Source organism: Ictalurus punctatus, chromosome 2, assembly GCF_001660625.3.
Source record: "Ictalurus punctatus breed USDA103 chromosome 2, Coco_2.0, whole genome shotgun sequence".
Classification (NCBI taxonomy): domain Eukaryota; kingdom Metazoa; phylum Chordata; class Actinopteri; order Siluriformes; family Ictaluridae; genus Ictalurus; species Ictalurus punctatus.
Window position 1 is genome coordinate 31,042,147 of NC_030417.2, and position 22,500 is coordinate 31,064,646.

Below are 22,500 nucleotides of genomic sequence, written 5' to 3' on the forward strand. Positions count from 1 at the left end.
TAACTATTTCTTATTATTAATAATAACCTTTTTTATTTTCCACGAGCATATTGATAAATGGTTGTTTTTTGTATAAAAAAAAAAATATCGAACAAATTTATCGAACACATTTATCGAATACATTTAGATAGAAATTGATCTGAATCTAAAATATACTAATATTTAGTTAAAAAAAAAAAAGGGAGGGGGGAGGGGGGAAGAATTTTCACACGTATCTAACTATTTACCTTTTTTGAAGGTTACCATTTGATCATTTAATTATTCAGTCCACACAAGAGGTTATCTTTGTGATCATTGTGGCCTAAAATGAGATTTTGCTGCAGCTTTCTTCAAAATTTGCGATGCAACTCGCAGCGATTCTATTTATTTATTTGTTTATTTTATTTATTTTTTTCCTGTGGAAAACCACTCGAATCGGCGAGGTTGCAACCGGACGGAAAAGTTTTGCGCCGTCTTCCGCAGTGATGTCTGTCGGAAAGCGAGCCCTTTTAGCTGTACCCGCGTTCGACACACGTGAATCGAAAAGGGTCTCGGCTGATCACGTCACATGACCGGTCTGGACACCACATCCGCGGTCGTTCAGGACAATTGAAAGCTCCTCCGAATAGTGAGGAGTTTGCTTGATTTTTCCATTCATTTCAGCAAGTTTCTGCCATCGTTTATTTATAAATCGTAATAAGAAGATATCATGATGTTGGCATGATTAGGAATAATAATACAATTGTTTATTGTTAATGAGCGACTTAATGATAGTCTAGAAGAAGCCAGGAGTGGTCAAATCGGACATGAATGAAATGTACTTGCTGGAAAAGGGCAGTGGTAGCTCAGTGGTTAAGGTGTTGGTTGAATGCTCAGAAGGTCATGAGGTCAAACCCCAGCACCGCCAATCTGCCATTGCTGGGCCCGTGAGCAAGGCCCTTAACCCTCAACTAAATGTCAGTCACTCTGGATAAGGGCGTCTGCCAAATACCATTAATGTAATGATAAAGCTGATTGATGTTTACTGACTAACGTGAAACGAAACCCGCACACGATTCCCTTTGCGTTCTTGAGCACGGTTATCTGGATGACTTTAGCCCTAGGTCGAGTTTAACGGTCACGAACGCGCGAGCTGTGAAGTGTGGACGTGGCAGGACGAAACGATGTGTACGAAGCGGACGCTCGGCTGCAGTCGTTTCAGCAACATCACACCAGAACAGCTGTTTTATGTGCTCACCAGGCCAGCTGGGCCATTTTCCACATTCTGCACCTTCTGAGTGAGATTGCTCAATTATGCATGCCTTTCTGAGATAAACCGGGAGGTCTTGCAGCTCTTGCACGCTCGACTTTTCGGTAAACTAGCAGGGAAACAAGAAAGCGCGCCCCTCGTAAAAACAGCCCCGAAAAATCCACGGCTTCATGTGAGTTTTGAACAATGCTCAAGTCGTACATCTCCCGGTGTTTACCTCGAAACGAGTCTAACGGGAATTCTCCTTTTCGTCTCTGTTCCGCTTACAGGTTCCTGAGAGGAAAACCAGAACAAGCACACTACTGAGACACGGGGACAGATAAACACACAGCCTCGGCCTATGGGGAGAGAGAGACACGCTCACCTGGCTCGGCAATGGATACACCTTGCTCTGCAGATGTTTAATGGCGTTTGATCTGAAATAGGTAAGAAGCTTGAGCGAGAGCGAGTGCAGAGAGATGGCGGGTATTTGGGGGGGGGTAAAGATTTTTCAGGAAGTGAAAGAAGACCGACGGGACGAGGAGATTTCCCAGTGATGGGAAATGCGAGGAGAGCAGAACGGGTAAATTTCCAGAATGAAGAACAGGGAGTGATCTGACGAGTGACGAGCAAACTGTTTAGTCAAGGGATCGATCGAGAACGCGAATACGTCTGTATGTTGATCGAGCTAAAGCAAATTCTTTATAATTGTTTGTCTATACAACACGACTCGTTTAAAAGTAAGGAAGTGCTACTTAGTTGAAGTCCATTCGACTTCCATCACTTTCTGAGCTCAGGCTTGAGGAGACCTTCCAGACTTTCCGAGTAGGAATTCTGGGTTGAGGGGGAGTTTTTTTTTTCTTTTTCTTCTTCTCTTCTTTTCCCCCTTCCTATTTGGAGGTCGGAAATTCCGAGTTACGTAATTTAGTCGATCGCAGCGGGCCATGAGTCCCATGGTCTTAAAGTAGCCTGGGTTTTGTGAATATTAATTAAAAACTAAAAGCAGCCGTGCAAATTTTTGTCATCTTTTGTGCCTACCTGAGTGTCCAGAGCAGTGTGAGGGAGCGTGGTGGTTAAAAGTGAGGACAAGGTGCCGTACACACCGGAAGCAGGGAGCAGTGAAGAGAGCGAGCGAGAGAGAGAGAGCGAGCGAGAGAGAGAGAGAGAGCAGTTCAGTTCTGCGAGCACTGAGACAAGTTTCCTCTCACACACCAGCATCTACACTTTTGCTCTCCAGTTAAGTTAAAGTATAAGCGCCATGGCTTATGTAATCTTAATGATTATTCTGTTAATTTGTTTTTAAATGACACGTTTTAAAAAAATGCATATTTTTACCATGCTATCTGTACCATTGAGAGTGCTTTTTATTTTTTATAGCCACCTGTCTTAGCTTTTATTGTTGTTCTAATCATTATTATTATTATTGCTGTGTGTGTAAACACTGTGGAAATACAAAGTAAAGTAAAAGAAATAAAATATTGCCACGAAGTTTGCGTCAGTCCACCCCCATCAGATGATTTTGTTACCGTCACAGGCCTAGGGGAGAGTGTAGGCTGCTCTGATTCTCCTGATAAAACTGGTGACTAATACTTTTATGCTAATTATAGAATGATAGATGTTCGGACTGGACTGCCAAAGAGCGAAGGATGAAGAGAGGGAGAGAGAGACAGGAGAGGCCCGAATGTACATTAGGAATCATTTTCCCAGTTAAAGGTTCACACAGTATTATATGAAACGGGAATAGTACGTAGCACTGTAAGACGAGGCTTAAATTTTTCGCACGGTTCTCTAAACCAGACCCTTCCTTATTAAACTCTACAAACTTCGTGCATAAAGTAGCTGACTTGCAGAATTAGCTCGTACACTTGCTCATTTTTTGTGCCCAATTACATTCGACGGTGACAAGTCGCTGGGGTCTCCTCGGTTTGTGTCTCGGCGGTGTGTCGTGAACGTTGCTGTAGTCGATAGGCCGCGGTGTATATTTTACACAACACCTCGTTCAAATGACTTTTAATACAGCTTCTGTTTCTCCTGCTTTTTACAGCACGTGTCGAACACTGGCTATTCCGACAAGCCTAGCGAAGATATTCCAGCTAACAGACTAGCTCGTGTTTGTGTTGTGCTGAGGAAAGCATTCTTAGGGTGAGCTTTAGTTACTCGAGAAAGTCATGGCACCTTTTGTACTGAAATGAATGCAAAATCAAGCAAACTTATTATTATTATTATTATTATTATTATTATTATTATTATTATTATTTTATTTATTTTTTTATTACCGCAGTTTCGGGCTAAGACGTGTCATGTGACATCACGACGCGCATTCAGCCAAAGCCCTCTTCGATTCAAGTGCGTCGAACACGAGCACAGTTAAAAGGTCTCATTTACAAAACAAGCATCACTGCGAAAGACAATCAGAATAATTTCTGCGATTTCGCCAATCGGAGTAGTTTTCCGTGAAAAACAAAAAGCACAAAAGAACTCTGCAGGTTGCATCGGAGATTTTGACCAAAACCACAGCAAAATCGAGCATTTTTGACCGCGACAAAATCCTGTACGGACTGATCGCTTAACTAACTCATCAAGCGTTCTGTCTAGATTAGGTTTATTATTAACGGTAATAGAGATTATACATTGATTGTAGAGGTGCACCGATACTCAACTTTTCAGACGATCCCGAGAACTGATTACTCCGAGTGATATCGGCCGATACCGACACCAATGGTTCTGCCTTTTATACCTTCTTAGAAATTAATTCCACATTTCCGAAGGAAATGCAAATAAAAACTTTATTCTCTCCATTTCAACAAGTTGTTTCACAGTAACTGGTCTCATGAACACAAAACACATGACTCTAATTAACATGAACACATCAACTCAATTCTGAAGATTAAAGTAACATTTCTTGACTTATTGAATGTTATTAATTCATATTAACATTGAATTCTAAAAAAAAAAAAAACAACCTCCTGTTAGTCTCACATTCACTCTCCACAAACAAAAGCATTTCCACTTCATCACTGAACATCAAACTGCTAATATACAATATCAACCTTTCAATATATTAACATTGACTGGATTTGAAACGTACTACTCTACCAATATATTTTTCTATGCAGTATATACCTTTTTTGTCAACTCATCTTCATTTAAATCTTTCAACGGTCTACTGTACCTCTTTAATTCAGCGCGAGCGGCGTGGGGGGAAAAAATTAGACTCGACGCCGAAACTCCTGCTTCACTGCTGCTCATTTCCGGTGTAAAATGTTCTCAGCGCAGAGATTACAGAGCTTACAGACTGCAGTTTTGTCGTCATTCCGCACAAAAGACATCGTCTTTACACACAGCACGAAATCCATGTGTTTTCCCGCCCTCTTTTGATCGACGGGATATAATCGGCCCTGATCATCGGATGCTTTTAAACCGAGAAACTGCATGAAAAATCGCCTCTATCGGCCGATACGTTGGCGCGTCTCTAAAAGATTGGTTTAATTCTGGTGACGAGGAGGTTGTTTGACTTCGGTCTTCTATAGGCAGAATATAAAGAGAAGCGGAGCTTGTGTGGCTTGATTGCATGGAGCCACAGTTAAAGGGTCATGTCCGATAGCAGTGAATGTCCCAGTCCCAAAGTTGCACCGGTGTAGCATTGACATTTTCCGCATCCCAATTCACTATGCACTAAAAGTATTTACTCCTTTTGTGAAGAACATACTTTCGAGCATGTAGCAAAAGAGTATTCAAGTACTGGGACATACTAACACGTCATGAAAAGGAAGAGTATGTTGTTGTCTAGTTCTCATAAACACTGTCCTGTGCTCATCCCAGGACTCTTACTCACAATATACACACACTGAGCAGCTTTTTATCACAAGTTGTTTGCCTTTATATACAATATACAGTTGTAGAATCTCACAATCTGGCACCCAGAAGAGGATGAGCTCCCTTTTGAGTCGGGTTCCTTTCAAGGTTTCTTCATCATGTCGTCTCAGGGAGTTTTTCCTCGCCACCGTCACCTCCGGCTGACTCGTCAGTGCTCTAAATCTACATCTAAATAATAGAAACAGGATCCGTTTGAGTGGTTCTGGGTTAAGGGCCTTGCTTAATAGCTTGGCAATGCAGGGATTTAAACTCGCAACCATTCGGATCGATGATTTCTCCACGGACCCTCATGTTCTGGATTGAGATCTATCGTTTCTAGAACTAGTTTGCATCAAACCTAGTTGTCCTTGTGTCACTTGTCCCTTTTACTGTAATCACGTTTCTGTAGGATTCACTCGTGTTGTTCGTCTCTAACTCTTTTTGGCGCAGTAGGAAATGCACCATGGGAGGCTGTGAACTAGGTGTGCTTTGTAAAGCCATTTACGGCACACGCACACACACACGAGGAATCTAACGCGGCATCGTTTTGAAGTGAAAAGAGGGGGTGGCTGACTCCTGGTCCGAAATGGCTAATTATCCTGCCACTAGGAATGTGTTCATGTCTTTGATCAACACCTCTGCTCATTCCACTCGGCTTCGCACACATTCGCTCACTCAGACTTTCTTTCTTCCGTTTGTAGTTTTTTGTAATTTAGCTTTAGCTTGATGGGGGGGTGGGTGGTGGGAGGGGGATTAGCACCACTGTTAGGGTTTTTAAGCCTGTTTCTTTAACTACAGAGCACAAACTCTTCATTTCATAACATAGATGAGAATGTGGACATTTCTAATAGCGATTTGTGATTACACAGGTTGGTGACATGCTTTGGAAATAATAATTTTTTTTTTTTTTTTTTTAAGTAAAATGTGTACCATGTCCAGCTGGATTGTGAGAATCTTCCTGCAAACTGGTCTTTTCGTTAGCATCAGTCCTAATTAGTTTGGTTGTCTGAGAAGCGGTTTGTGTGAGATGTCAAAGTGGAAAAAAATGTCACTGTGAATCAAGTTTAGTTGGAGAAATGCAGCAAAAACGTGTCTCACACTCGTACATAATGACACCCTGGGAACGGTGCAGGGTGTTGGGGATTGTGGCGTAAACGAAGCCAGTCATCACTCAAATTCTGTGAAAGTACTTATTACCTCCTGGAAGCGCAAGAACCAAGATGCAACATTGGACAGGTAGGTTCCTTTCAAAGAAATGGAATTTCTTGGAATTTATTACATTAAACTCTTAAACCCGGAACTTTTTGTGTGTAGATGCATTCACTGGCCGCTCACCTTTAGCCCTGCTCATTCATGCAGTTATCCAGTCAGCCAATCGTGTGGGAAGAGCGCAATGCATAAAGTCATGCACATGCAGGTCAAGAGCTTCAGTTAATGTTCATATCAAACACCAATATAGGGACCTTCAGTGTCATGGGGTGCGTCTCAATCAGCTCTCTAGGTCGTGAATCAGTATATCATGTACCTGAGTTGGGGAACTGGTAAGGACCCTGATTCATTACATGTTGGGACATTGATAACTCAATTTCCAGCGAGATGACTACGTACTTGCGCTGTGAAACGTCAAAAACGTACAAATATTGACATTTTATATGTCCATATAAATGTGCTAGCTTAAACACAAGCATTTCTGTCATGGTACGTCATGCTAGTGGATTTTTACAAAATCCTTGCACACTTACAAGTTGTTCGACTCGAACAGACCGTATATAGAACATCAAATAAAGTGAAAAATTGGTAACGTAATTAATCATTTGAGAGCTACAACGACGATAACAAGCTGCTTACATTTGTAGCCGGAGGTTGGCTGAGAGTTCCCCCGTTTTATTCAAGCTGAGAGGCTTTAGAAAACACGTCATTTTTTATCTTCAGAAAGCATTCAGCGTGCTTTAGGTTGTTCTAACTTGGATTTATTCTCTACTGGTAAGGTAGGATTCTGACTTTTGTGTACTATCTACTTGACCCAATTGGGATCTAGATTTTTGCCACTAGAATTTGCTGTATTGTTGATTCTGTAGTGTTTTGCTTGGAAGTGTTTGTAAGCGTATGCTAATTAGTTCTCTCAGGTGGGTCAATCAAGAGTAATTTCTCCCTTAAGGTGTGAATTGTGGGCAGGGCTTAGTAAAATGTATTGAAGGTTACCTGTTACAGGCACTAATGAAGAGTACACTAGTTAGAAACGTAAATTTAGATAAAGTATCAAGTTTAGTAGCGTTTATTTCTTCTTGTTCAGTTAAGGGTTAGCAGTTCCCTCTCAGCCCTATCTTCACTAACATTGCCACCCCTCTCCAGCTACAGGCATCAATGCTACCCCACTCCACACCTCCGATCATCACTTGGTATCCTTCACAATCACCCTCCCTTTCCTACCTAAAACCAGCTATCAATACTTCTATCCTACCTGTCGAAACGTCCATTCTATCGCTCCTTCCTCCAAAGCTTCCTGCACCCTATCATCCCTTCCAGACCTCGACTCCTTTTCCTCCCTACCATTTGGAGTTAGTTTCCTTTCCTCAATTTCCTCATCCATGGACCTCCTCTGCCCTCTATCCTCTATACCCAGAAAGATTTCTTACCCTGTTCCTTGGCTGTCAGATGTGTTACACAGCAATTGGAGAGAACTAAGAACAGCAGAGAAGTGGGGGGAAAAAAATTACAGCTCGAGACAGATCTTGCCTCTTACCGTGCTCTCCTGTCCAAAGTCTCATCTGAAGGGACTTCTGCTAAGACTGCCTTCTACAAGGAAAAACTGCAAACTTCTGCACAAGACTCTCGCAAGCTCCACAACATTTTTTTTCTTCACTACTCAACCCACTGTCTCCTCCTGCACTATCCTCCCCAACTGCTGAAGACTGTCATCTTTTATGTTGGGAAGATTGAAAAGATCTGCCAGACCTTCACTTCTACCCCAACTCCTACACTACCCACTGAGGATTCCTCTTCTTCGTCACTGGCACATTTTCTAATCTAGCAACAGCAGAGATCCTGCAGGTCATCTTGTCCTGCAATCCTACCACCTGCCCCTTGGAGCCAATCCCTTCCACAATGCTCCAGACCAGCTCACAAGACCTCATCCCCTTCATCACGACTGTCATCAATGGCTCCATATCATCTGGTCATGTACCAATTACATTGAAGATGCATTTGTAATTACATTACATCCCATCCTGAAGAAACCCACTTTGGATCCCTTTGACATCTGCAACTACCGACCGGTATCGCTTCTTTCTAAAATCCTTGAACACACTGTCTACAATCAACTGTCTCTCTATCTCTCAGAGAACAACCTCCAAGATCACATTCCATAGAGACTGCCATTTTGGCCATCACTGACAACTACATGCTGCTAGATCAGTCCTCACCTTGACCTTTCAGCAGCAGTTGACACCGTCAACCGACTCTCTTGTCCACCCTCATGAGTCTTGGTGCAACATGGCAGGGGTTTGCTTCCTACTTGGAAGGTCGCTCATACCAGGTGACGTGGAGGCAGTACTTGGTCCTCTTCTCTTCTCCCTCTATACTCGATCTCTTGGGGAAGACATATCCTAACACGGATATGCAGATGACACTCAACTTGTTTCCACTCAGATAATGATAATGAGTCTTTATTGATCACATATTATAGCACAGTGAAATTCTTTTCTTCGCATGTCAGGAAGCTGGGGTTAGAGCACAGCGTCATGATACAGCGCCCCTGGAGCAGAGAGGGTTAAGGGCCCGACAGAGGCAGCTTAGCAGTGCTGGGGCTTGAACCCCTGACCTTCTGATCAGTAACCCAGCGCCTTAACCGCTAAACAACCACTACCCTCATGTCTGCAGACATTTCATCATGGATGGCAGCTCATCAGCTGAAGCTTAACCCCAGTTAAACAGAACTGTTGTTCATCCCAGGTGATTCATCACCATGTCAGGATTTTATGATTTCCCTGGAAAACTCTCTGACCTAGTGAAACAGTATCTGGATGTATTTCTTGATGGAGACTTAAACACACTTCTGTAAGTCGCTCTGGATAAGGACGTCTGCCAAATGCCATAAATGTAAATTTCCAGTGAAGGAACATAGTGAGCATCGATGCTCCCTGGTTTTTGCGGTGCATTGTGGGATTTTTTTAATGGAATGAACATTCTAGTGCACTTGATTGATTTTACGATTGAGACAGCCCTTAAAAATGGCCAACTCCCTGATCAGTTCCCTGACTACCGAACTAAGAAGCTGATTGAGATGCACCCATGTTTGTTTGTGCCAGTCAGGATGGTTTGAGTATTTCAGAATTTTCACACACAACAGTCTATAGTTTTTACACAGAACAGTGCGAAAAACAAAAGAAACATCCAGTAAATGATGGTTCTTTTCTGAGGAGAATGGTCAGACTGGTTCAAGCTGACTGGAAATCTACCGTAGCTCAAAAAACCACTCTTTACATCCGTGGTGAGCAGAAAAGCAAGTTGAACCTTGCGGCAGATGGGCTACAGGAGCAGAATATTCCAACAAGTGAAGATTAGAAAACGTCCACTGTGCCCACTGTAGCTTCAATCCCTGACCGAGAAGTTTGTGAACCCCTCCTCTAGGGAGTATCATCATGGGATATTCTGTCTCATAATGGGACTGGTTTAATTGGTCTCCTCCCAGCAAGTAGTATAAATGAAGTATAATACATCTCATATATATATATATATATATATATATATATATATATATATATATATATATATATATATATATATATATATATATATAAAATAGGTGTACCATGGTAGCTGAAACATTTGAGTGGGGAAACTTTCATTTTCAGTACATCAGGATAGCAGGATGATGGCTTGTGATGTAACGAAACCGTGGTTTTGGCTGACCCTCAGTGCGACTGCGGTTCAGAGGAAGGAAGAAATGTAACCGTTTCATTAAGCTACAGAAATCTAATTTAGCTCACGTTTCCTCACATAAAGCAGAAGTAGAGCTTTTTCTCACCCTCATTTTCTGTCTGTGCCCAAAACCCCATGTGATTTATTCAGTCGCACAGCAGGTAATTTAGAACGTTGTCCTTAATAGCATTAACAGATTGTGTTAATCTGACTCAGTGCTATATAGATTTATTCATTTTAAGTTTATTCATGAGTCAGATGTTCTGCTTTAAAGTGTCAGGTTTTTAGTTGAGATTATTTTGCGCAGAGTTGACTCCAAATGACTCAGTGCTTGAAACTTTGGCTTCTTGGCACACTTACTCGGAGGTCCTTTACCGAGTGGGAGAGTTGTGCGAGTGGGTGTGTACGTCATTCGCTTTAAACCTGTTGCATGCAAGTTGCAATATTAAATGTCATTTGTCTCCATTTCTCTCTCTCTTGTTAGAAAAACAGGCTCGTGCCGTTCTGTTTATTCAGTCCTTAGACTAAATATGGAGAGAGAGGCTGTCTCTGTGTGTGTGTGTGTGTGTTTGTGTTTTGACATTTCAACTGATTTAGGAGGTATGAGGACATGTAGAGTGTTCTCACCCTGGGATTAAAATATAAAGAACAGCTCAAACATTCTGCACTTAAATATAAACATATCAGGACTCGGTGAGTGGGAGAGACTCTGTCGGTACACTGTCATGCAGTTAAAGTGCACCTATTATGGTTTTGAAACGCGCCTAATTTTATTTTAAAGCTCTCATACAATAGATCTGCATGCATCCGAGGTCAAAAAACGCTTTAACATGCTCAGAATTTAAATTGCAGCGTGTCCGCCCCCCCGTATCACAAGAGACTCGTTCAATGATCCGTTCTGAAGGATTCATTCTAAACGCCTCCTTTCAGAGAGCATACTCTGCTCTGATTGGTCAGATTTCCCAGTCTGTTGTGATTGGTCTACTGCTGTCAGCGAGCAGCCGATGATGACCAGAGGCGGGGTTGTTTTTTTTTTTTTTGTTTTGTTTTGTTTTGTTACAAACCTACGTAGGTTTGTACAGGAAGTAAGTCTGGAATTACTGACGACTCTTTCAGCTGTTCGGAATCGCTTCCTTCTTTTGGGAGTCAATAACTCCGTTTGTCATACGCTTTGATTTGTGAAACTTCGCAGACATTTTTACATTCACAAACAGCTACGTATATAACACGCTACATGAAAAGTGATATCCGAAATAGGTTTACTTTTAATATCAGTTACTACAAATGATAAATCTGGTATAAATTCATATTGGATAATCTCCTAGCACGACCCTTTTAAACCCTTCGATAGAGCGAAAACTGCACGGCAGCTGCATTTCGACTTCTGCCTTGGACATGCTATAGGATTTGTAAAATCATAACTTATGTTATTTAAAAACCCCTCTCTCTCTCTCATACACACACACACACACACACAGTTTTCATTTTTGAGAGGTGTGGAGCTCACTAAACAACCATTACCCAACTTCCAACTTGTTGCTGAACCCAAATTAATTTTCGTTCCCGTTACTCAGAGACGGCAGCAGCGAAACAAACAGAGGTCCCAACCATCTGGTTAAAGGCTTTGGCCATTGCAACACAGTTGTGATAAATTACCCTGTACAGGCAATTGTGCTCCTGCTACAACTCTATCAGTTTGCCCTTCACTGAGAAGCTCCACTCCTGCCCTCAGTGCAGGTATTATTGTTTTCACTGGCAAAATGGAATGCTATTTCAGTGAAAGATTAGCAAACACGCTCAGCAGGGCTGGAAAATACTCGAGTCATTGTATTTCATTACTATACCTAACTATTATTTTGGTGTATTTATACTATTATAGTATTACTGAAATATTGTCGCTCACTGGTGTTCGTCAGGGTTCAGTTCTAGGCCCTGTACTCTTCAATATTTATCTATCTCCACTTGGGCATCTGCTACGATCGCTTGGCCTCCATTATCACTTTTATGCCGACGATACCCAAATCTACATTCACTCTAAATCTGGTGAAAACATTGCTGCTTGTTATCTTTCTGACTGTATTTCTGAGATAAAAATACGGATGAACAATAACTTTCTGTAGCTGTGTAGCGGGAAAACCGAGGTTATGCTTGTAGGCTCCCGTCATCAAATCCGCAAAGCGGCTCCACTGCCTCTGTTCGTCGATGGCTCTGTTCTAGAGACCCACAGTAACATGAGGAACCTTGGTGTAATTTTTGACCCCAGCCTCACTTTTGATTTTTTTTTTTCTTTTTTCTCTAGGGCACTGTGAAGGCATCCTTTTTTCACCTCAGAAATATAGCCAGACTACGCCCAGTGTTAAACTTCTCTGATTAATTCATTTGTTGTCACACGGCTGGATTACCGTAGTGCCGTTTTAGCCGGAGTTTCTAAAACCGCAATTGACAAACTGCAATATGTTCAGAACTCTGCCGCCCGGATCCTGACGGGAACAAGGAAATGTGACCGTATTACTCCTGTTTTGAAGTCCTTACACTGGCTCCCGGTCAGGTTCCGTGTCGGTTTCAAGATCATGATGTTGACGTACAAGGGCATTACATGGATTGGCTCCGCAATACTTATCTGGCTTATTAATCCCTTACACCCCAAATCGCAGACTGCGCTCCTCACAGTGTAATCTGTTAACTGTTCCACAAACACACCTAAAATCTATGGCTGACGGGGCTTTTTCTGTCTACGCTCCCTCACTTTGGAACTCCCTTCCTCCTGAACTCAAGGAAGCCCAGACGTTTGGCGTTTTTAAAGCTCTTCTCAAGACGCACTTTTTAAAACTTGCATTCGACTGCTGATGTCTTTTTAGATTGTTTTCTAATTATTATTTTTTTTTTAATTATTAATGTTGTTGTTTTTCTTCTTATTCACTTTTATTTGTTTTATTTTTCTCTGGTCTTTGATTTTATGTACAGCGCTTTGAGAAGCTGCTTTAAAGGCGCTTTATAAAATAGTTTATTGTTATTATTATATTATTGAAATTTAGTACTCATACACTTGGTTAATTACATTTCCATGATTTAAAAAAAAAAAACAACCTCTTTATAGTTTTATTTAAACCCTCAAAGTACTTTTTCACATCTCAAAGGTCTCTTCTCTCAAGTCAGTGACTGTACACTGTATATTATTAGCATCCGGTCATTTCAGTTTAGCGTCCAATTAACTTGATAAATGTTTTAAAAAAAAAAGGTTTTTCGAACACGACGATGTTACAGCTCTAGCTATCCGTGCGCATCTGAAGCTGAATAAGCCACTGGACTGCGGTGTTGAACTTGAGGATGTGAGCCCCTGGCACTTCCTCTGTAAAATGTTTCAATATGTGGGAATATGCAAATACTGTTATAAAACGAGGCGTCGCTTTCGGCTCCTTTAGAAGGCACGAACTCCTCCATCTAGTTTGAAAAAATACGTTGAGGTCAATTTAGCTAATTTGCTAACATTAACAGGTTCTTTGTCTGATACCATTCTTTTTCCCCCCTACATGCACTGATTTGGTGTGATTTCAGACTGACCATTTCCACCCATAGTTCCAGCTTATAATTGAATAATCGCCAGGCGATATCGGACAGTGTTGGTTATAATGTTCAATCAGATATCAGACGGTATCGGATGCTTTGTCGAATCACGTGCTAACCTGCACCCACGGAAGCACCGTGGACTAAAACAGTGTGATATTTCAGCCTAAGTAGTAAGAGAATTTCCACAGCGTCTCTAAGGCACTGTGTTCACGGAAACACCAGGAAACTATATGTGCTGTTTCAACCGAAAGAATTTAAATTTAACCAACTTACTTAATTAAACAGTTTTCTTTGCTAATGCCAGGATTGTCTACAAGCTAACATAATTGGCTACACGGGAAATTTTAGCTGATGGTAATTATTGCAAACAGTTTTTTTTGTTGTTGTTGTTTTAAGATAAGTAATAAAATGTATGTTCACATGAAAACATAACCAACTTAATTTCATTCATTAAAAGGTTAACTTCTTATACTTGAATTCCAAAAGTAGCAACTTTCACTTGATTCTTAATACTTTGTAGAGCCCTGACTATCAGCCTATCAAAAAAACCCAACCACTACATTTGGTATGCGTAGACTCGCTCTGACTAGCCAAAATGCTTGATCACGAACCTAGAAATGAGAGACTCCGTGCTTTGTACACTTCTTGGACGATGTACTCTGACTGTCCCAAAACTCTCGAGGTAAAAGAAGTCCCGGTCGACTCGCAGGCCATGGAGCATCTGCTATGTTTTGCACACTTTTCTGCCCACAAGGTTGAGTATCTTCAGGGAGGCCATGGGAGTGGCTCACAGCACTTCTGTGTGAAAATATTCGAGCTAACACAAGGAGCTTTTTGGAGCAAGATTGCATTGAGGATCCTGTCTTTTAAAAGTTTTCTATGAAGCGGTCAACATATAAACGAGAGATCTCGCGTATGCCGACAGGCTCTGTGTAGGCGCTCTGGATAAGGGCGTCTTCCAAATGCCATAAATGTAAATGTGGTTGGTCTAATTGCTTCGCTATATGAAAGTACACTGTTTACGGGTGAACTTACTGATGCAACATGTCCAACCATCTACTCGAGTCTGGTTTACGAGACAAGGGTAAAAGTTTATGTTCCCGAACCTGGAAAAAAAAAAAAAATCCAGCACTGTCGAAGACTGAAAACTTTTGCAGACTTGATCAAACACTTCTCCTCATCGTCATGCCTAATAAAAGGCTAAATGTTGGTCTGATCTCAACGGTATACACAGGGAAATATCCGAAGGATCCAAGTAGTTAACTTTTTCACGTTGTTTAACATTGTAATCTGTTCACTTGTTCGTCATCGTTCTTATTCACACAAGGTGTCCCTCAAGGATTAGTCCTTGGTTCCTTTTCTTTTCACAGCGTATATGCTTCCCCTTGGCCAGATCATTGCCAAATGGAGTCTTAGCATCCACTGTTACACAGATAATCGATCTCAGTACTATCTCCAACGCAACTCTGGCTCGCATCCAAGTGAACGTATTCATGATCCAAAATCGTAGCTAGACTCCAGCTTTCTTAAAGGAAACCCTGACGGATCAGAGATCTTACATGTTGCCACCAAAACTCTTCCCTAATTCTAATAAATGTTCACAGTCTAGGTTTATTTTTTTTTTTGACAGCACCGTATTTGAACCGCGTATTAGGCCGCTTAGGTCAATGGGAAAAGGAAAATCGCCTTTTTATTAGCTCCACAACATCGTCTGGCTTTCAAACCTTACTTATGCCGTGTGTCCACCAGAGCGTCTATAGCGTCATGTGCTTGCTGTTTTTTTTTTTTTTTTTTTCTGGTCGCCGAGAGTTTAAAAAATGTTCAACTTTGGGTAAAGCGTAGCACTCGTCACGGTCACTTTTTACCCTTCCGTCCAATCACAGTGGAGGTGTGGTGTGGGACAGATAGCACACTGAGCAACTGTCCCATCCTGCTTGTACAACGTCTGAACAACAATGGAGGAGAAGTTTAATATCGCTGGTGTCAGAGTATCCATGTGTGTACCAGGTGACATCCCCGGATTGCCACAATATTAATGAAAAATGATGCTCGGAGGAACATTTCGTTCTTCATGGGTCTACCAGGTAAGCTGCAGTCAGCTAGACTCATTAGCGAAAAACGTCCATATAGAGTAGTTTGCTAACCATCAACAGCTACTTTTCTGTTTACTTCAGATACTTTTAACACATTACTCCCGCCGATATTCCCCATCACAGCAACCAGAACGTCTCAGCTGAAAAAACGTTCTCAAGCGCTGGCATTTTCAGCTGGCTAAAAAAAAAAACACACGCGGTCCACCGAAAAATGCCGAATCCCTGGTTCACGCCTTCATAACCTCAGACTTTTCTATAAATCCCTCTTCTTCGATAAAACCCTAAACAGACCCCAACGTTTGATTACCACTGGTTACCATCTCACCCCTACGTCTCACTTCTACTTGTCATTTTCAAAACAAAACCCGACCTTGCCCCGGTCTTACCTCACAGAGACACGCCCATCAGGACGTCACGTGCCGACGCTCACGCGGGACGAAGTACTCGCCCCCCGAAGCGTCGCCCTCTAGGACCACACAAAAATTCACCGAATTCCACACGGAAGAAGCGCTGAGAAACCGTGCGAGTTCCGTGTTTCACCGTCGGAGTAATAAATAAAAGACGACACGGACATGGTTCTGTTTTGTAAAGTGCTGGAGGGGAAAAGAAACTTCGTGGAATTAATCATGACGCTGGTGAATTCTCACCGCCAGCGTTTGTGCTCGACCTCGTCTGTATTCGGCAGGATGTGCTCCGTTTGTATCGAGCTAGTTTTTAAATCCACAGTTCTATCCGTCACTGACCGATGATTTCATTTGAGCTTTACATCGTTTACGCTGCGTGATTATTAGAAGTGTTAGGAAAAAAGAGCACGTAACGTGGAGGATTTAAACCGGGCATTTTAATGAACTACAGCCTTTGTAAAGCCTCACACTCACACATATTAACACACTATCGCGATTGTAGTTTTTCGTGAATACATCTATTATACGGTAATGTTATCACGTCGCCATGTGTGAAGCAAACCTGAAACACATGGGGAAGACTCGCCGAGTTCGTTTATACGCACTGTTCAGAGAGCTTTATCACAGAGGCCAGGTTTTTGTTAAAGACGCCGGTGTGATAATCTCACAGAGGGAATACGTTTAAACCGAGCGTTTACTGAGAGTTTTTTCCTCCGTTGAGTCCCCGGCCATTTTTTCGGTTTTTAACGAACTACACCTTCAGAAAGCAGGAGACGGAGACTGACGGTTCTTGATGCGTCAGGGTATTAAGCTCGAATGGAATTTCATTCAAATGGAATTAACCGATATTCATCTGAATTTGCCGAAAATCGCAGAAGAAATGTCACAACACCCCATCAAACCGTTTCCGTGTATGTAGCCGACGCCTCCCTGCCAGCCAATCGGCAGTCGCCCGACACCGATGAGAAGTTATCCTGTCGAGATCCCTCTCTGCGTCGTAGGGCTGGGCGATACGACGAACATATCGTAGAGGACGTTCGTACGATACACGATGCGTATCACGATATATAATTTGGCTCACAAGCGGTCTGCAAAACATTAGCGAAATAAACAACAACAACAACAAAAAAACATTAAACTGTGTTTGACTATACTTTTCTTTAATGCCTACAAAGATGGAGATTACGTTTAAAAAAAAATAAAATAAATAAAAAGCCAAATCAACAGCATCCATTTAGGATCATTTATTTTGTAATGATTACAAACGTAAAAAAAAAAAAAAAATACATCACCATCTCACCGATATCTCCGAAAAGCGTATCGTGTCATTATTTATCACGCTATTGATGTATATCGCCCAGCCCTAGTGCGTCGCAAAACGGAGGCAATAATATGCATTAACGCAGGAGTTCAATGGGGTGGCAAGTCTTTGGAATACCATCCCAGGATTTTCAGGTACATTTCCCATTTCACGAGTTTTTCAGTGTTCTTCCTGCCAGAGTGACCTTGAGTGTTCGCACGGTCCTATATAAATGCCGAGCATTATTCTGATCATTATTCTCCAGTGTAAAATATACCATCTGTTAAATTGCTCCATTCGTTAAATACAGTGGTTAAGATGTTGGACTATTGATCGGAAGGTCGTGAGGTCAAATCGCAGCGCCGCCGAGCTGCCGCCGCTGGGCCCGTGAGCAAGGCTCTTAACCCTCAACTGCTCAGATGTATAAATGAGATAAACGTAAGTGGTTCTGGATAAGTGCGTCTGCCAAATACACAATATGATTCACATATGTGATTATTGTGTAACTACAGTATTGTTCGTGCACCAGAGGAAACGCACAGAAATCTGTTGTCAGATGATTAGCGTCCAGCTGTGCGTGATTTACAACCTCAGTCTGACCGAACACGATCTAAAGATCTCGGTCCTCATTGCTGAAGATATCGAAACCGTCCGCAGGCGTCGCGTTCGCCGATTTGTTTCTGGATCCCCGTCGAGGCTGTGCCTTTTAAGATCTGGATTAGCTTAAACGCTTCGCGCCTTACGAATGTTCTCTCTCTAATGGATTTGCAATCACGCCGTGCAGTGCCAAACTCTCCTCCACCGAGGCCAAATCCAGCTCGCCCACAAGGTGAAATCGGGCGCGGGGCCATTCGTCAGGTCTAAATGTAACTCCGTGCCTAGTTCGCGCGGTGAAAGACGCATCGTTCTGCCAAACCCGAGCGTAGTGGATCGCCGCCTCGGGATCTCGCCGTCTCCCCGTCCCTCGCCTGGGTTCATTTTACACGCTGCCTCAGCCAAGCAGCGATTAGTCATGCGTGTGATGGCAAGCAGCTCTTTACTGTGCTGAAACTGTGAGTGGCGTTCCACGTACACATCCAGAAGCGCGCTGAAATATGACCTGTGATTAATTTTGAAATGACAAATGAGGTAAATATTGTGATTGCAGACTAGCGAGCATGAAAATGGGTCCAGTATTAATATTAATGCGTGCAGTCTGGCGCTGCATTGTAGATTACAGTGTAGTATTGTAAGTGATGAACTGCAGTTATCGCGCCCCACTGTCGATGAACCGGTCCGTTTCTGCGAGAGAGGCTCGATTATTTAAAGATCGTCAGTTGAAGTAACTTGTTTCTCATTAATGAGGCTGTTTTACCGGAAGCTCACTAGCTTCTAACTTCTCATAACCCAGACGTCAGTAGTACAGCCCGTACAGGATCGCGCAGTTTTTTGCGATTGTTGCGGCCAAAAATGAAGAATTCATTTTTGAATTCAAAATTATTTACTTATTTATTTGCAGAAAATGACTTGAATTGGCGAAATTGGGATTGCGTGAAATTTGTATTGCGCGGACCGTCACAGTCGGTACGTTTACGTGGACGACAATAATCCGATATTTACCTGATTAAGACGATACTCTGATTAAGAAACTAGCATGTAAACAGCGATTACTGCTGACCTTAATCCGATTAAGGTCACACTCGAAGTAAACACAAATCGAATTAAGACGTGTGGAGTATTCGCGTTATCGACGTGCGTTACAGACACGTACACACCTTAATCACACTGTTAACGTCGTGTGGGAGTTTTCACCGCATTTTGCGACAGGACACGTTCACACACGGCAGCGCTCAACCGTTTTACAGCAAACGAGAGCGCACGGCTGCGTCCCAAACCGCGTACTTACCTACTATATAGTAGGTGAAATACATACATTCCGGCTACTATATAGACGGTAAGTATGCGGTTTGGGACGCAGCCCACGGCTTCAAGCAGTCGTCTATTTGCACGTACGGCATGACGAATAATTACCCGCACTTGAAGCTAAAAATATAAACACCCGAAACTGTATACGGTTCCATAACGAAGACCAACTGTATGTCTGTGAAATTCTGGAGGGACGTCGGACGGCGTGGCGCGGTGACGTAATGACGTGTGCAGTTAATCGCTCTATGTTCTATAACATGTAAAACAGGAACATGAGAGGAGTATTCTAAACGCGACTCATGTAAACACCTTAATCACAATATTGTCTTATTCAGAATAAGGTCAATAATTAGAATACCGCTGTCCGTGTAAATGTACTGAGTGACGCTTGTTGGTAAACGAGACCTTTTAGCTGTACTCGTGTTCGAAGCGTGGGAAGAAGGCTTTGGCCGAATGCGCGGTTGGATGACGCCCAAATCTGCGGAAAACCTGCGGAACCTGAGCAAAGCCCTTAACCCTCGCTGCTCCAGGGGCGCTGTATCATGGCTGACCCCGCGCTCTGACCCCGACCTCCTGACATACTGCGGTGTGCGAAGAAAAGAATTTCACTGTACTGTAATGTGTATGTGATACATAAAGACTCGTTCTCATTATTCAAATTGTAAGCATTAAAAACAAACAAACACCCAAATCGTTCATATATTTAAGATGAGCAGCAGATATGAGGTGTCCAATTTGCAGGACTCTGACGCTGCCTCCAGTCTGAAGAATGCGCCGCAGCAGATGCTAATCTCTTCACACGTTTCTGACACTGCATAATCCACACTGCACATCCACACATCAAATCCCTCTCTCTCTCTCTCTCTCTCTCTCTCTCTTCCTCTTCTCCTTCCTTCTGTTCCTTTCCGAAGCCGGCGTGTTTAGAGTCGACTAAATCCCCGCGGTGCAGTCGCTGTCGGCGCTCGCCGCGCAGCGACATGATAAAGCAAGACATTTTTAGCAATGCAGTCAGTTTCTTTGGACATTTGATGTTGTCAGCAGTGTTGTTGGGATTCTGCCTTTCCATCATAGTTATGCGAAAGGTCTCACTCTCACTGTGGGATCGCTTCTTGGGTACATCTGGGACGATATTCGTCTTCACCTCCGCAGTTTCCTTTTCCGAATAATATCTTTCGCCCGAAAGCGCAGACAGCCGGAGTGTTATACATTATGCATTACAATCGTGATCGAATGCAAGTGTGGATTGTGGGTGCGATCTATCTCGGACCTACATCGGATAATTGGGAGAAAGTGGGATGTTGGGGCTCGGTGGAATGCCGCAGCTGTCTGGAAGGGATAGACAGATGCAAGTGAAATGAATAATGCTTCCTCCTCTCACTGAAATGAGCATAGCACAGCTGTGTAACTCTCCATCTTTCTTACCATCTCTCTCTTTCTCTCTCTCGTTTGCACCTTTTGGGTATTGTGTCCATTCTATAATATAAATGGAAGCATTAAGTAAGGAATAAAACATGACCGAGTGTTCTGATCAACAGTTTGCTGGTGGGATGTGGCCTGACTCTCAGCACAGTTAGGCTAGGTCTACATTTCATCCGGATCAACGTGAAAGCGCGTGTTTTTTTTTCTGTAGATTTTGGCCTTCCGTCCACACTGAGACGGCGATGTCGTGCAGCGACGACGGAGCTTTCCGAGAACGTTCTGCCGAGTGGATCAAGTTCGCAGACGCCAGTGTCGATGGAGAGTGTTTCGAAACGAAAACGCAGTTGTCCGGGTTAACGTGGGGGTAGCCTTAATGTTACAACCTCGATGTTTTTCCATTTTATACCACAGTAATTTGCCAATGAACACCGTTTTTTGAAGTACTAAATAATGAGGTACTTTTGAACTGTTTAGTTGCGCTGTAATACTTATCAGAACGTCAACGACACAAGTTCATTTCCTGATATCGTTGGTTGTTATAGCAGCTATAAGCAGGTGTTCCGTCACCAGCCTTTCATTGGTCCTTCTCTTGAAGTTACTTACAAAGCATTGACACTGGAGACTCCTTCCATAAATCGTAAACATCCCCTTACCAAAATCAGTGATGAAAAGCTTTTCTTTGTCTTTATGTGTGTATGTACGCTTTGGTGTATGTGGAGTGTCTACCATAAGGACTGGGGCATCTTAATAATTCAGTCATTAGCTGCTGGTCTACTTGAGCTGCTTGTAATCAATCAGCCAAGACAAGGTTGACATCTCATTAAAGCTGCCAGGCTAGCAAACTACCATGTTGGTAATGGTTGTCAGTGTCAATCAAAAATATTGTGACGGAAGTTGAGAATTCCTTTAATTACCGCATCTAATAGGTGCTTTTAAGGAGTGAAAATAGTCAATCGGGCTGGACTCTCACTCTCGTGGACTGGGATAGACAGCAGTGGCAAGCAATCGTAGATATTGATGAGGCAGGGTCATCCAGCATACAGTCGAGCAGTTCAGTTGAGCGGTTTAACACGTACGTTTGTTTAACTGTGTTCAATACAGCTGGTGTGTTTCCCAAAGAGTTCATAACTTTAACCAGGGTTGCCAGGTTGCGATAAAATCTCCACACGACAAAAGACCTGAAACGATCACAAACAATTCAGTCGTCGGAAAAAGGAAGACTCGGTTTTTCTCAGCCAAGGTCACCATGGTGCACACGCACTTCTGATGAACAGACATCATCCACTCTTTAACTCCATTTTCCCTCTCCTAAACTTTACAGTCTACACTATATGGCCAAATGTTTGTGGCCATGTGATCATCACACCCATATGTGGTTCTTCCCCAGACTGTTGCCTCCAAGTCGGAAGAACACAATTGTATAGGATGTCTTCGTATGCCGCGGCTTTAAAGTTTCCCTTCAGTGGAACGAAGGTTCCAAAACGTGTTCCAGCATGGAAGGTACATGATGAGATTGAACTCGAGCCCTGAACCCAACCCCATTGAGGACCTTTGGGACGAACTGGAACACCACACGCACCCCAGGCCTCCTCAAACATCATCAGAGCCTGACCTGACTAATGTTCTCATGGGTGAATGAGCACAAATCAACGCAGCCACGCTCCAGATCAAGTGGAAATGGTCGGCGTGTTTTAACCTTAGCTGCGCTTTACACTGCTTCTCATTCACCCATTCACACACACACTCACACACCAACGGTAGCAGAGCTGCCATGCAAGGCGCTAACTTGCCATCGGGAGCAACTTGAGGTTCAGTGTCTTTCCCAAGGAC

General features: G+C 42.8%; 1 protein-coding gene across 7 annotated transcripts in view; it reads left to right on the forward strand.

Moving 5' to 3' along the window:
• spop (speckle type BTB/POZ protein) overlaps nt 1–22,500 on the forward strand; it is a 123,292-nt gene that overhangs the window by 31,564 nt on the left and 69,228 nt on the right. For 5 of the 7 annotated variants that reach the window (XM_017452449.3, XM_053675510.1, XM_017452441.3 and 2 more), the window contains one exon: nt 1,498–1,653. The exons of 1 other annotated variant lie outside the window; for it this stretch is intronic. The gene's annotated coding sequence lies outside the window, so the exon portion shown is untranslated. Of the gene's footprint in view, nt 1–1,247; nt 1,401–1,497; nt 1,654–22,500 lie in introns of those variants that run through there. One more of the 7 variants, XM_017452458.3, reaches the window with a different exon arrangement.